Raw genomic sequence first — 14,831 nt, forward strand, 5'->3', positions numbered from 1 at the left:
CACTTTAAAACATTTTTTATTTTTTGGGACTTGCTCCATTGCCTAGGTGCGGTGATATGATCATAGCTCACTGCAGCCTCAAACTCCTGGGCTCAAGTGATCCTCCCATCTCAACCTTGTGTGTATATGGGACTACAGGTACATACCATGCCGAGCTAATTCAGAAAAACCATGAGCCATCTTTACACACATGGACATCTGACTGCACCCACCCATGTGGGAGGCAGCCTATAAACTGAGGCCTTCCATTTGGAGAGTCCACTTTGTGAGCTTTTATTTTGGAGACTCACTGGAAACCAGTCTTTGTTTTCCCTGTCAGTGGACCTGAAGCTATCTGGTTAGTCTTGTCTTTTCTTGTTTAAGATGGAGTCTCGCTCTGTCACTCAGGCTGGAGTGCAGTGGTGCGATCTCGGCTCACTGCAATCTCCACCTCCTGGGTTCAAGCCTCCCAAACAGCTGGGATTACAGGTGCCTGCCATCATGCTTGGCTAATTTTTGTATTTTTGTATTTTTATTTTTATTTTTTTAGTAGAGATGGGGTTTCACCATGTTAGCCAGACTGGTCTCAAACTCCTGACCTCAGGTGATCTGCCCACCTCGGCCTCTCAAAGTACTGGGATTACAAGCATGAGCCACCACGTCCGGCCTGGTTAGTCTTTTCTGATTGGTGATCTCATAGGCCTCGTCTGTTAAACTAGTGTCGGCTTTGGGGAGTGGCTGCTTATCTCTTCAAGTTTCCTCTCCAGAAGGAAGGGTTACTGGGATCAATTTTCATATGCCAAACAATCTGTATTTAAGTCAGACCACCCCAAACATATCCTCAAAGTTTGGTGAAAATCAGCCCAGCCATTTTCTTATGATGGAGTACGTAAATAGACAAGTCATAAACTTCATTTTATTATATGGACAAATCCCCCCTGCTCCCCTGCTCTGACCTTTGGGGGTGGGGGAAAGAGAGAGAAAATAACTTAAGAAATGAGAGTATACTCAGTTCACTGTTCTGTACTTGCCTTTTCCCCCTGCTTTTTACTGCACCTTGAGATAGTTTCATGTTTCATATCAGTTCACATGGTTTTGCCCTTGTATTTAAAGTACAAATACCGGCCGGATGCGGTGGCTCACACCCATAATCCCAGCACTTTGGGAGGCCGAGGCAGGTGGATCATGAGGTCAGGAGTTCGAAACCATCCTGGCCAACACGGTGAAACCCCATGTCAACTAAAAATACAAAAATTAGCCAGGCGTGGCGGCGGGCGCCTGTAATCCCAGCTACTCAGGAGGCTGAGGCAGGAGAATCGCTTGAACCCGGGAGGCAGAGGTTGCAGTGAGTTGAGATCGCACCATTGCACTCCAGCCTGGGCAACAGAGTGAGACTCTGTCTCAAAAATAAATAAATAAATAAAAATAAATAAATAAAGTACAAATACTGGTTCAGTTTTATTTGTGAATATATTGGCTTATTAACATGGGCTAAAATTAGTAATAATAATCTACCTATTCTTTCTAAAGTAACGTGTTGACTTCTGTTAAGTATAGGGTGACCAACTCATTCCTTTGCCTGGAATTTTCTGTTTTAGTACTTAAAGTCCTATATCCCAGGAAACCCTTCAGTTCTAAGCAAACTGGGATATTTGGTCACCATATTTAAGTTCCAAATAAACATTAGACAAGTTTGAACAGGAGGTGGTAAATTTTAACAAAACAAGTAGTAATCTTGGTCTTTGCCCTAAAATGGAACTGTTAACCAAATACTGTCCATATAAAGTAAAGATTTTCTCAGAACTTGTGCTATTATTGTTGGGAGGTGCCTCATGCTTTTAGGTGGCAGAATAGTATTCCATTGTATGACTTCACCATAATCTTATTAAATCTGTTCCTTACTGATGGACTTTTCGTGTCTTTCCAGTGTTGTGCTACAATAAACAAGTCTGACATAAATGTCTTTATTCATCTGTTCTGTAAACTGGCAAATTCTGCGTAACAATTTGTTTTGAAAATAAGGTCTTCCTGCTAAAAACAAAACTCAAAAAGCCACAGGATTAAAGAGTCTTTCATCTTGGGCCTTCTGTGAGTCTCCTTTTCTTCAGGTGACTGACTGGGCTTCGTATGGGTGTAAAATGGGTTGGGAGCCAAGGCCCTGGGAAGAAAGCCCAGGCAAAGAGGAGAGGCTTCCTGGGGTGTATGGGGGAGAAAAACAGTCCACTGCTGTGGTTCCCAGCATGGAGGGGTTGTTTATCAAGGTGCTGGAAGAGGAGTTGGCCAGACTTTGAGAGGTCCAGTGTTGGCCAGGAGCAGTACTAAGAGACTGGAACCATTCAGCTGTGTTCTAAAAGGAGGAGGGAAAGGAAGGAAAAACAAGTCAAGACACACACTGGGTGGCTGCCGGCTGGCCAGGGCTCTTGGTACAATAAGTCTGGTGCCAGGCAGTGGGGCTCAGCCAGCTCTCCCTGGGGAACCCACCCCAGACGGGTTTAGATCATTTCTGCAGTGGCTTCTTGGGGCTATTAGAAATGGATTTTTACAGAAACGGAGATAATGCAGTACTTTTCCAGAGGGATGGCTACCTGGGCCAGAAGGGTGATTTTCCAGCCATGTTGTCTATCCTGTGTGTATGAATACATCCTTTATCCATCAAAGAGGTGGCAGTATCATTTGCCAAACTGTTTCGTGCAGAATGCTATTAGTGAAACATGAGGTCCCAAAGCCAAAAATGTTTGAAAAATGCCAGGCCCATCAAAATCAAGCAAAATAGTTTACCATGGAAATTTGTAGATCCTTCAACATACTAATACTGTACTTGAGACTTTTCAAGAAGGAGATAAAGTATGCACCTGTTTCCCAAATTTTTAGTCCTGGAACACCTTTTTCTCCCCCACAGAACACATAGTCACATCTTTGCTAATGTTGTCTGCTAATTCTAACCTATAGGAAAAGGAAGAAGCCAATAGGCCTGACCCAAAAACCTCCAAGAATCAGAGGCAAAGAAGGCTATGGAATCTGGCCAGTGAGCCATCTTGGACACTGCCATGTCCTGCACAAAAGCATGATGCACATCTGTCATAATATAAAATAATTGACTTTTGGCCAGGTGCGGTGGCTCACACCTGTTATCCCAGCACTTTGGGAGGCCGAGGCTGGTGAATCACTTGAGGTCAGGAGTTTGAGACCAGCCTAGCCAGTATGGCCAAACCCCATCTCTACTAAAAATACAAAAAAATTAGCTGGGCATGGTGGCGGGCGTCAATAGTCCCAGCTACTCAGAGGCTAAGGTGGGAGAATGGCTTGAACCTGGGAGGTGGAGGTTGCAGTGAGCCGGGATTGTGCCACTGCACTCCAGCCTGGGCAATAGAGCGAGACTCTGTCTTAAAAATAAATAAATAATTGGCTTTCATGAGCAGGAAGGATTCTCCAGAAATTGAGTTAGAAGCAGCTACATGCTGGTCAGAACAGTCTAGCAAAGACGGCAAAGAGAGCTGGGGCTTGCCTGCATCTCTGCATTTCACACCTCTGCTCGAGACTCAGCATTACCCTTGGCCCCAGTGATCTCCAAGGGCCCCTGTGTGTCAGGTTCAGTGCACACAGTACCTATGGGGGAGATGCCCTGGTGCTGGGTTCTGAGGAGGCCTGCGAAGATCACTTCATCCAATCAGCATCCCCACTGTGTCACTCTGTATCTGATCGCATCTTTGCCGACGTGTTTGTGTTAAAATGCAAAGCCATCTGGGAAGAACCATTGTCAGAGTCCTTGGTAGCATCTTTCCCCTGAGATTTGGGTGGAAAGAGGCAGGTTTTGTGTTTGTTGAAGATAAAATGTCCTGTACTAGAGACTGTATTTGCAAGTCTTTCCCATCCTTGAGTCATTGCACAAAGCTGGTACCTTGTATCTAGGATTGCTTCCCTGGAAATGGATTGGAAAATAAAATGTTAAAAAGTCAGAGAGAACATGAGTTCTAGTACACTCTAACTCTTATTTGCTGGTTGACATTAGAAAGTCCTTTTGCATATATGCATACATATATACATACATCAAAACATCATGTTGTACACCATAAATATGTACAGTTTTTATTTGTCAGTTTTAAAACAAGAAAGTTCTTTCCGCTCTCTGACTTCATGTTCTTCCTCTGTGAAATGAAGGGGTCAGACTATTTCAGTTATTGGCCAACTTTTTTATTAGAAGAAGCCTTCTGTCAAGCAAAGTCTTAAGGAGCATCTCAAATAAAACAGATAAAAGTAGTCTCTGACCAAAATGTTTTTAAGGAAATGTTGTGTCATTACTGTATAACAGGATATGTTTACTATACAAATTGGGACAGAGATTGCTTTTAGAAGCAAGGAGGTAGTTGTGATTGGGACAGGGCACACAGAGGGCTTGTGGGGTGGCTGCAAAATGTTATTTTTTGACCTTAGTGGTTTCCTTGACCTGAGTGGTTTTCCTTAGGGTTATTCAGTAAGCTATTTTTATGTTTATATTATGAATGCATTATAAAATCAATTACTGAGAACACCAATGTGTCAATTAGATTTAGCTGCAAAAGGCAGAAAACCCCAAATAGAAGTGGCCTCAATAAGACAGAATTGTATGTCTCTTTTATGTAAATGAAATCTGGAGGTGAGCAGGCCAGGGCGCTCACTGTAAGAAAGTGAGTCAGCAAGTGACTCAGTGATCATCAGGACCAAGCCTCCTTCTCTCTGTCAATTCAAAGTCCAAGATGACTGATTGAGTTCCACCATCATGTCCATATTAGAGCTAGTCAGAAGAGGAATGAGAAGAGCATCCCATTCACTTGAAGAAAACTCCCAGAAGTCACACTCACAACCTTTGCTTACATCCCACTGACTAAAGCTTAATTGCATTGCCTTACCTATCTGTAAGGAAGGCTAGGAGATGTAGTTTAATCAGGGCAGTATGGCCCCACTCAAGTATAGTTTCTACAACAAAGGAAGAGGGGACCACTAGCAGAATCTGCCACAATGTATAAATGAATTTTGGTCTCTGATGTGTTCACATCTGACAGACGACTGATTTAGGTGTCTTTGTTGTTTTTCAGCCACGATTTTAAATGCAGTTTCTGGTATACAAAATAAGGTGAATATTAATAGTTTGTGGAACTGCAGAAGTACAGAAAGTGACTTAAAAACCCCTAACTAGAAACTCCCTAAGAGCTTTTCCAGCTTTGACATTCCAGAATTCTGTGGAAGTCCTGCCCACATATATGAGCTTACAGAGGGTTTTCTCTCTGGAGACTGGCAGGGTGTTCTTGTTACCCTCAGGACTGAGAACTGTGCTCATTGTTTAGGTTAGCACAGCCCGAGCCAAGTATCATGAAAAGTGCTCTGTCATTCAGCAGTCTTCCCCCTTGGGCTGGGAGTTCCCCAGAGGTGGTATAGTTTACTGAGGCACTGAAAACTCAGGCATCCATGCAGTAACAGCTTCTTAGTGGGGAGTGGCTCAGACTTTCCCTCCACGGGGATTTCAGAGACTGTCATAGTAGAAGAGTCTACCCTTGATTCAACCTTTTTCATTTTTCAGAGGAGGAAGCATGGATCCAGAGAGGCTGAGAGATTTAATTGATGTGACCAGCAACTTATAGCAGGAACAAGTACTAACTTGTTCTGATACTTTCTTTTTTGTCATTTTACAGATGAAACTGCAACCTTGGGCCGGGCGCGGTGGCTCAAGCCTGTAATCCCAGCACTTTGGGAGGCCGAGACGGGCGGATCACGAGGTCGGGAGATCGAGACCATCCTGGCTAACACGGTGAAACCCCGTCTCTACTAAAAAAATACAAAAAACTAGCCGGGCGACGTGGCGGGCGCCTGTAGTCCCAGCTACTCGGGAGGCTGAGGCAGGAGAATGGCGTAAACCCGGGAGGCGGAGCTTGCAGTGAGCTGAGATCCGGCCACTGCACTCTAGCCTGGGCAGCAGAGTGAGACTCCGTCTCAAAAAAAAAAAAAAAAAAAAAAAAAAAAAAAAGAAACTGCAACCTGGAAGGGTAGCTTGCCCAGAGCCACACTGTTACTCAGAATGGATCAGAATTTGAATGCAGACAATGCACTGCAGAGACTCCACTTTAGCCTCTATGCTAAGAACCACTGCCTCCCACTGTGTGAGGACAGACTTTACTATGGGAGCAGGAACACTTCATCACACCACTTAGATGTCACATCCCTTCAGATCACCCTTTGCTCCAATTCTGTACTCCTTCGTCAACCTCTCGATGTCTAATTCACACCTTGGCATAGGGAATAATATGCCTCTAGGTGTAGCAACAAACTTTCTGCTCGTGCAAAAGTTCGTGCTCCAGATGAGGGGGATGGGACATATTGGTATTTTCCAGGAGCATCTGTCTTTCTTTGTGCAGCAATCCCCCAACACTGCAAACTGATCAGATGGAGTTCAAAACCTGCAAAGGTTATCACCCTAGGTAGTGGGGACCACAACCTGTGGAGTCCTAATTAGGGAAAAGGAGTCAGGCTGGTGGGAGCAGGAGAAAGAAGAAAGAAAAGCAGGTAAACTATACGTCTGCCTTTCTTCATGGTCCAGGACACACAATCCTCCTGTGCAAATAACTCACAGTCTTCCTGTGCCCAACTATCACCAGACACCTCAGCTGATAGAATAATGTACATTAGCTCACTGCAACCTTGGCGTTATCTGTACTGTACAAAGCCCTCTTCAGCACACAGCACAAGCACCACCCTAAAAAATCCCCAGCAAGACTTTGTCTCCTTGCAGTCAGCTCCTTTCTTGCTAACTTGCCCATTGCACCCTTGCAACATACTTTCATACTTCCTCTAACAAATCTGCTTTGCTGACCTACAACTGTCTTGGTAAATTCTTTTTACCACCTGCATAGCACCGGCCCCAGATAGTCACTACCTGAGACACAACTTCCCTGAAAAGCAGTGCCATCTGCGGGAGCTGCCCAAGCAACTTACAAGTCTCCATTTACTGCAACTTTCTAGGTTGTGCATGGTGGCACGACAGCAGCAGGGCCTTCCTGACTGCTATCACTTACTTTTTCATAGGCAGAGGGGCTGGGAAAACCATCCATTGGGCCTCATGGACAACAGGAAAGTCTCAGGATGAGAGGCACGTTGGAGAATCACTGGAGCAACTCTAGCAGTTCAACTAACTGAATCCTCTTCAGGATTCTCCTTGTCCTCCAGCACAGAAGGGTTTTAATCCAGCCAGAGGTGGAGGGAGGGTGGGATGAGCTAATGGGGCTGAGAGGAGACTTGTATCTTAGATGACACTCCAGAAGGACCTAGAAACAGAGGGTGTTGTTTTTGTCCTTATCCCAACAACTCTTCTGAGAGGATAGTTGGGGCTGGAGGATCTGTGCAGCCTGTTTAGAGGGCAGAGAAGTTGGAACAGTGTGAGGGAACCGGTAGAGCTGACCTCCTGCCTCTGTGAAGAACATGACCCTGGGGAATCCCAAAGCTTCACATGGCCCAGTCTGTGAAGAGCCACATTGAAGAAAACAAAGTGTTACAGTTACAAATCATTTAAAAGTGCTACAATCTTCATTTTTATATCTCTAAGAGTATTAAAAGGGATATAATTAAAAATTCATAGAAAACTCTGTTTCAGGCTGGGCATAGTGGTTCATGCCTATAATCCCAGCACTTTGGGAGGCCAAGGCAGGAGGACTGCTTGAGCCCAGGAGTTAGAGACCAGCCTGGGCAACAGGCTCTATTTAAAAAAATTTAAAAATTAGCTGGCATGGTGGTGCACACCTATAGTCCCAGCTACTAGGGGGAGCTGAGGTGGAAGAATCACTTGACCCTGGGAGGTTGAGGCTGCAGCGAGCCATGTTCATGCCACTGCACTTCAGCCTGGGCAACAGAACAAGACCCCTGTCTCAAAAACAAAACAAAAATCTCCGTTTTGACCAGACACTGGTTCATGCCCGTAATCTCAGCACTTTGGGAGGCCAAGGCAGGAGGATGGCTTGTGCCCAGGAGTTCAAAACGAGCCCTGGCAAGATAGTGAGACCCTGTCTCTAGAAAAAATTTAAAAATTAGCTGAGCGTGGTGACATGTGCCTGTAGTCCCACCTACTTGGGAGGCTGAGGCAGGACCATCACATAAGCTCAGGAGTTCAAAGTTATAGTGAGCTGTGATTGTGCCACTGCATTCCAGCCTGGGTGATAGGGCAAGACTCTGTCTCAAAAAACAAAAAGGCTGAAATCTTACTGACTCCAGAGTTTGCTCATGCTCACACTGATCCTTAATCTTTCCCCCACTTGCCTCCCTGGCCCTCTCCAGGAAAGAGAAAGAGTCTTGAAGAGGCCCAGCCCCCAGAAGAATGTAGTTCTTCACATGCCTCAAAAGAGTAAGGGCCAACTACACTTTGCTGAAAGTTGGAGGAGCTTCCCCTACATAGCTTGGCTATAGAGTCATCAAAATTATTTTTGTGACCCAGACAGCAGCCCCAGACACTGCATCAGCTCTGTTCTGAAGCCAGAAGAAACTTTCTGCTCCCCATAAGGCTCCTCTTCACCCCCATTACATTCCTTTCCTCTCTCCACCTCCTGCTTTGATGTTCCCCCGCAGCCACACGTAAGGAATATCATCTTCTTTCTCTTAAAGGGACAATTATTGTTCACCTTCTCTCACAGATGTGAGACATTTACCTGTTGAGTAAACAGGATGTCTTCTCCGAGTCAAAAATGGATTTTTTCTGTTGAAAGTGATAAAAAACCCAACCCAAACCAGTATAAGCAAAAAGGGGAGTTATTGGCTCATGGAAAGGAAAATTCCAGGAACAGGGCTGTATATCACATACGACTACACTCTGCTGTGTGTCAGAGAAACCTGATTCCAGCAGCTTTTATCCCATTTTGCAAGCAATCTGGCCATCTGAGGATGATGCTGGGTCCATGCCATCACCAGGCTGCAGTTAGCCTTTCCTTGTGGATTCCATTCTCCGTGGCTCCACTTTGTCTCACATATGCCATCCAAGAAGGAAGAAGAGGGACAAAAAGCAAAGTCTCCCTCTTTCACAAGCTTCCCCAGAAGCTCCATGCACTGATTTCTGCTTATAAGTTCACTGGTGAGAAGCATGTCCCATGGCATCTCTGCACTGCAAAGGAATCTAGAAAGATTAGTATTTTGAGGTGGACACAGAGCTCCATAAGAAGAATTGAGGGTCTGTTGATTAGGCAGAAGAGGAGAATGGATGCTGAACAGACAAATAACAGTGTCTGCCCCAGGTTAGCTTAGGGACTTGAACCAGTGTTCCATGAGTATCTTTCTGTGTCTCTGTCTCTGTCTTTGTCTTTCTTTCAATCTCTCTCTCTCTCTCTTTGTCTCTCTTTCTCTGTCTCTCTTTGTCTGTCTGCCCTTTTCTGTCTGGCTCTGTTTCTCTGTCTCTTTCTCTCTCTCTTTTTCTGTTTCTCTGTTGTCTCTGTTTCTGTCTGTCTGTCTGTCTCTCTCTCCACTCTACTGTCTTTCCTGTTGGCTTCATGTTCATGCAGCCCCCCACTGTGGTCTCAGGGAGGCTCCTGCTACTCAGGATCTCACGTGCATTTCTAGTCAAGCCAAGGAGAAGGCCAGATTCTCTGTTGCGGCCCTATATCCCACCTCATGTCCGTCCCTGAAAGAGTTACTGTGGCCCTGGGAAAGGCATGGCGTAGCCTAGTCACATGCCCTTTCTCTAAGTGGGGCTAAGAGTGTAGGAGAGGGTATTGCCCAAGAGGAAAATCAAGGCATAGTTCCCGAGAAGGGGAAATGGATGCTGGTGGCCCCAAATCAAACCCAATAAATCATAAACATCTGCTAGAGAATCTTAGACATCATCCTATTAAGAGACGTTTAAATCGCTGAAAGTGTGTCAGAGCTTCCCTAAACATTTGATTAAAATAAGTTTTTTTGTTTTGTTTTGTTTTTTGAGACACAGTTTCACTCTTATTGCCCAGGCTGGAATGCAATGGCACGATCTTGGCCCAATGCAACCTCCGCCTCCCCGGGTTCCAGCAATTCTCGTGCCTCAGCCTCCCAAGTAGCTGGGATTACAGGCGCCTGCCATCATGCCCAGCTAATTTTTTTGTATTTTTAGTAGAGACGGGGTTTCACCATGTTGGCCAGGCAGGTCTTGAACACCCAACCTCAGGTGATCCACCCGCCTCGGCCTCCCGAAGTGCGGGGATTACAGGTGTGAGCCACCATGCCCAGACTTGTTTTTGTTTTGAGACGGAGTCTCACTCTGTCGCCCAGGCTGAAATGCAGTGGCGCGATCTCGGCTCACTACAACCTCCACCTCCCAGGTTCAAGCGTTTCTCCTGCCTCAGTTCCCCAAGTGGCTGGGGCTACAGGCATGCACCACCATGCCTGGCTAATTTTTGTATTTTTAGTAGACACAGGGTTTCACTGTGTTGGCCAGGATGGTCTTGATCTCCTGACCTCGTGATTCTCCCGCCTTGGCCTCCTAAAGTGCTGGGATTACAAATGTGAGCCACTGCGCCTGGCCTTATTCTCTGTTTAATTGCCAATGCATTAAATATTGACAGATAAAAACTACTAAATAAAAGTTTATCGGAATTAATAATAATTTTTAAGGAAATAAAGGGACCCTGAGACCAAAAGTTTAAGAACTACTGTTTTAGATATGAGGTTTGCTTGGAAATTTTAAATAAGGAGAAACAGACACACTTATAAATGTTACATATCAAATTTTAACATACTTGGCTAGACAAGGTGGCTCATGCCTGTAATCTCAGCATTTTGGGAGGCCAAGGTGGGAGGATTGCTTCATGCCAGAAGTTCAAGACCAGTCTCGTCAAAACAGTGGGAGCCTGTCTCCAAAAAAATAAAAAATAGTAGGTGTGGTGACACAAGCCCGTAGTCCCAGCTACTCAGGAGGGTGAAGCAAGAGGATCGCTTGAGCTCAGAGGTTTGAGGCTGCAGTGAGCTATGATCACCACTGCACTCCAGCATGGGCAACAGAGAGAGACTCTTAAAAAAAAAAAAAAGTATCTGAAAGCTTCATCAGTTTAGCTTTTCTGTCAGTCAGGTTCAGCAGTAAGTGACAGAAAACAAAACAGCAACGTCTTCAACAATACAGAAATTCGTTTTGGCCTCACACAAATAAAATTTCGATGCAAATAATCAAGGGCTGAGATTGTGGTTCTGGGTTCATGAGAGACCTAGACTGATTATATTTTGTGACTTTGCCACATTCAACATGAGGTTTAAACCTCATGTTCCAAATGGCTATTCAAACTCCAACCATCTCAGTTGCATTCTGTCAGCAGGACATTTCCCAAAAATTGCATATAACACTACAGCTTATATTCTTTTGGCCAGACTTAGTTAAATGACCACACCTAACTGCAAAGCAGATTGGGGAATGCTATTTTAAAATTATGTTTTTCATGCACCCAATTAAAAATCAGGATTTCTATTGCTGGGAAAGAAACGTGTATAAAATATGAGAGGTTAGGGGTCAACGACTCTGTCATCTTTGTGCTATCAGGTTAACACATGTTTGTGCAGATCTTGGAATAAACTTTTTCTTTTATTCTGTTTAAATGCAAAACATGCTGTGTTGCAAGGTGAGCTATTTGTAAACAGTGACCATTTACAACTGCATATCTATAAGTTGGTGTTTTGTCAGTATCATCTAAGAAAATAATTCTTGTGCAATAAATCAGCTGCCGAGGCTGATTCAATCTATAATTGTCATCCAAACTCTGGTTTCAATTCAAGTTTTTGTGATCATTCTTCTTATTGACTTGTTTTAAATATATATATATAATCATGTGTTTTTGGCCAGGTGCAGTGGCTCACATCTATAATCTAAGCATGTTGGGATGCCAAGGTGGGAGGATCACTTGAGGCGAGGAGTTTGAGACCAGGCTGGCCAACATGGCAAAACCCCATCTCTACTAAAAAATACAAAAATTAGCCAGGTATGGTAGCGCACCCCTGTAATCCCAGCTACTCGAGAGGCTGAGGCAGGAGAATCACTTGAACCTGGGAGGCAGAGGTTGCAGTGAGCAGAGATCACACCACTGCACTCTAGTCTGGGTGACAGAGTGAGACTTTGCCTCAAAAACAAAAACAAAAACAAAAAACTAGAAAAGCAAGAGCCAACCAAATCCAAAATTAGTAGAAGAAGAGAAATAATAAAGATCAGAACATAAGTAAATAAAATTGAAATGAAGAAAACAATACAAACGAACAAAAAAACAAAAAGTTGACTTTTCGAAAAGATAAACAAAATTGATAAACCTTCAACCAGACTAAGAAAGAGAAGACCCAAATAAATAAAATCAAAGATGAAAAAGGTTATATTACAACTATTACTGCAGAAATTCAAACGATCATTAGTGGTTACTATGAACAACAATTCACCAATAAATTGGAAAATCTAGAAGAAATGGATAAATTCATAGACACATACAACTTACCAAGATTGAAACATGAAGAAATCCAAAACCTGAATAGACCAATAACAAGTAATGAGATCAAAGCCATAATAAAATGTCTCCCAACAAAGAAAAGCCCAAGATCTGAAGACTTCACTGCTGAATTCTACCAACCATTTAAAGAACTAATAACAATCCTACTCAAACTATTCCAAAAAATAGGGGAGGAGGGAATACTTCCAAACTCATTCTGAGGCCAGCATGATCCTGAGAGCAAAATCAGACAAAGACATAGCAAAAAAGAAAAGTAGGGCCCAATATTCCTGATGAATATTAATGCAAAAACCCTCAACAAAATACTAGTAAACTAAATTCAACAACACATTAAAAAGATCATTCATTATGACCAAATGAGATTTATCCCAGGAATGCAAGGATGGTTCAACATATGCAAATCAATCAATGTGATACATTATATCAACAAAATGAAGGGCAAAAACAATATAATCATTTTATAAATTTCAACATTTCTTTGTGATGAACACCCTCAAAAAATTGGGCATAGAAGGAACAAACCTCAAAATAACAAAAACCATATTTGATAGATCCACAACTAATATACTGAATGGGGAAAAACTGAAAGCTTTTTCTGTAAGATTTGGAACACGACAAGGATGCCCACTGTCACTACTGTTATTCAACATAGTACCAGAAGTCCTAGCTAGACCAATCGGACAAAAGAAAGAAAGGGTATCCAAATTGGAAAGGAAGAAGTCAAATTATCCTTGTTTGCAGATGACATGATCTTGTATTTGGAAAAACATAAAGACTCCACAAAAAAACTATTAAAACTGATAAATTCAATAAAGATGCAGGACACAAAATCAACACACAAAAGTCAACAGCATTTCTATATGCCAGCAGTGAACAATCTGAAAAGAAATCAATACAGTGATCCCATTTACAGTAGCTACAAATAAAATAAGATACCTAGGAATTAACCAATAAAGTGAAAAATCTCTACAATGGAAACTATAAAACACTGATCCAAGAAATTGAAGAGGACACCAAAATAATTGAAAGATATTCCATGTTCGTGCATTAGGAGAATCAATATTGTTAAGATGTTCATACTATGCAAAGCAATCTAGAGATTTAATGCAATTCCTATCAAAATACCAATGACATTCTTCACAGAAATAGAAAAAAAAAATCCTAAAACTTATATGGAACTACAAAAGACCCAGAATAGCCAAAGCTATCTTAAGAAAAAGAACAAAACTGGAGCTCTACAGTATAATTATAATTATAGCTCTATAGTATACTTCAAACTGACTTTAAATTATACTATAGAGCTATAGTTACCAAAATGGCATGGTAATGGCATCAGAACAGACACATAGACCAATGGAATAAAACAGAGAATCCAGAAATAAATCCATACATCTACAGTAAATTCATTTTCAACAAAGGTACCAAAAACATACATTGGGGAAAGGACAGTCTCTTCAATAAATGGTGCTGGGAAAACTGGATATCCATATGCAGAAAAATGAAACTAGACCCCTATCTCCCACATTACACAAAATTCAAATCAAAATAGATTAAACACTTAAATTTAAGACCTCAAACTATGAAACTACTACAAGAAAATATTGGGGAAACTCTCCAGGTCATTGGAGTAGGCAAAGATTTCTTGAGTAATACTCAACAAGCACAGGCAACCAAAGCAAAAATGGACAAACGGGATACCATCAAAATTAAAACACTTCTGCACAGCAAAGGAAACAATCAACAGAGTGAAGAGAAAACCCACAGAATGGGGTAAAACACTTGCAAACTACCCATCTGACAAGGGATTAATAACCAGAATATATATGGAGCTCAAACAACCCTATAGGAAAAAAATCTAACAATATGATTTAAAAATGTGTAAAACAGGCTGGGTGCGGTGGCTCACGCCTGTAATTCCAGCACTTTGGGAGGCCAAGGCGGGCAAATCACGAGGTCAGGAGTTTGAGACCAGCTTGATCAACATGGTGAAACCCCCGTCTCTACCAAAAATACAAAAAAATTAGCTGGGTGTGGTGGCAGGTGCCTTTAATCACAGCTACTCGGGAGGCTGAGGCAGGAGAATCGCTTGAACATGGGAGGCGGAGGTTGTGGTGAGCCAAGATCCTGCCACTGCACTCCAGCCTGGGCGACAGGGTGAGACTCCGTCTCAAAAAAGCAGAAAATAAAAAATAAAAATATAAAAGATCTGAAGAGCCATTTCTCAAAAGATGACATACAAATGGCAAACAGGTACATGAAAAGGTGCTCAGCGTCATTGCTCATCAGAGAAATGCAAATCAAAACTACAATGAGATATCGTCTCACCCCAGTTAAAATGACTTTCATCCAAAAGACAAACAATAGTAAATGCTGGTGAGGATGTGGAGAAAAGAGAACCCC

The sequence above is a fragment of the Macaca thibetana genome, chromosome 6 (genome assembly GCF_024542745.1).
Source record: "Macaca thibetana thibetana isolate TM-01 chromosome 6, ASM2454274v1, whole genome shotgun sequence".
Classification (NCBI taxonomy): Eukaryota; Metazoa; Chordata; class Mammalia; order Primates; family Cercopithecidae; genus Macaca; species Macaca thibetana.